This window comes from Choloepus didactylus, chromosome 5 (genome assembly GCF_015220235.1).
Source record: "Choloepus didactylus isolate mChoDid1 chromosome 5, mChoDid1.pri, whole genome shotgun sequence".
NCBI classification, from domain to species: Eukaryota; Metazoa; Chordata; class Mammalia; order Pilosa; family Megalonychidae; genus Choloepus; species Choloepus didactylus.
Window position 1 is genome coordinate 151,801,946 of NC_051311.1, and position 2,168 is coordinate 151,804,113.

Here is a 2,168-nt window from a genome sequence, read left to right on the forward strand (position 1 = left end):
CACAAACCAACAGAAAAGCCTCCTCTTCAGGCCAGATGCAGGCCCATTATCTCATCAAGTTGATCTAAGCCGTCATCACAATGATGACGGGACAGATCCCCCACTACCGGTTTTACCAGTGTGGAGATCGACGTCCTCTTTGCTCTGCCTGCATCTGTGAACGTGGGATCGAGTGTGGGATGGAGGGAAACACACGATCTTTGAGGCACTAAAATCCACAACCTAGTCTAGCCTACTGATACTCCCTGCCGCTAACACATACACAGTCTCACACTTACAGAGTCCCTGCGAAGCAAGTCCATAGGCTGTTGAGCTCTGGATCAGTTCATAGAGTGTTTGAAAGGCTCTAACCTCTTAAAGAAGAACATGGATTCAAAGTTAATCCATGGCTGTCCTATCCTTGAGTTTGGACATATAGCTGACCTTCTATTACAAATTGGGTCTAATTTATTTGCTGTTTCATTTCCCATAAAGGTCAGTAGATTGAAATGTTCATTTCTCATACTATGCATTAAAATAAAAATCTGAACAATTACAGCAAAAAACAAAACATGATCTGTGTTTTCAAGTATCAACAAGTGGCCAGCTGAGCTAAGGATGGCGGTTATTGTTGTCTCTCTTCTTGACAAAGGAGGAGGAGACTGAAATTCAGACAGCTTTGGTGGCTTGCTTGGGTTATACAGTAAGTAAATGATAACACTAGTTACCCTTTCTCAGGCCCTTGTGTGCTGTAGGAACTAAGTGCTCTGCATGGATTATCATTTATTTTCATTTATTATTTGAACCATCCCTGTCTCCTGGAGGGGCTCAGGAACTGAACCACTGTAACGGGCTGCTGAATTTGACCTGGTTTCCAGATTCTGAAGCCTGTGTTCTTTCAACTCCACCCTCCAGGCAAGCTCCTCAGCATCATCACACATTTTAAAGATCACATCTTGGACCAGAGTCTCCATGCACTTACCTGCTTTTGCCCACTTCTTCTGTATCTTGTACTGTGTGTGCAATTGTTACTATCTTCCAGATATACAAACTTAAGGAAAGAAAGAACATGGTCAGTCTGCAGCTATGTGGTAGGAATACCTCAGCACAGAAGCAAGGTCCGATTTTCTGACTCCCCATCACTGGTCTTTCCATTCCCTCACCCACATCCACATATTTTTAAAGACATTTTTTATTTAGAAAAGTGCACATCATTAAATGTTATGCGTAAAAAGGAAGATCCAGAAATAGATCACAACATAGTTATTTCTGAGTGGTTGAATGACCGGTGACTTTTATTTTCTTCTGATACTTTCCTCTATTTTCCATAAAAAGTATGTATTAATTTTATAACAAGAAAATCCATGTTATTTGGGAGGGGAGAAAGCCTGGACAGAAATGCACCAACCTATCAAGAATAACTGTCCTGTACAGTAAAACTGAGATGTTTCTAATCACCAGAATTCCCACTCAGCCATCCTGAACCCTAAATACTTGAAGTATCCAAACAACAGAATTTGTGATAAAAATAATGGTTAAAAAGTGATCATTCATTTTCAAAAGCACTCCACTGGAGTAATTGAAGACTAATTTTCTATAGTATCCTATGCAGCTAAATGGGGATTGTCTTTAGAGCTTATTCTCCCAGTGGTGAAAAGAGGTATAAAGCTTGACAAACAACCATTGCTGTGACATGAAACCAAGATTGAAATAGCTTCAGGATGACTCTGGATTGTGAAAATAAGTGTGTCTGCATGCTTGACTCTAAAATATCTTTTAAAAAATCATCATACTCTGGCTCTTTGGGAATTGAGAAATCTAAATTCTAGAACTACCGTTCATCAGGAACAAGTGAGATCTTGGACATTTGGGTAAAATATCACCCATAGCATTTTCTTCCTTGGACTTTTTAACACCTATAAAGTAGGTCTGAATGAAGATATCTTGGTTGTGTTCTGTTCTCACCTCCCAGAATGCTGACCCATGGGCCCCACATCTGCCTGCCTTGTGATCAGGTGGAAAAGCAAATAAGCACAGGCAGGCTGTTGAGGATGGGCCTATTTGCCTCTCTTTGTTAGGGCCTCTGGCTCCTGGGATCCCTCTGTCTCCCTGCACAGGCTTCAGCCATGTAGAATCACTTCCAGGAAAAGGGAAAAGAAACGATGACAAAAACTGGTGTGGAGTGCTTG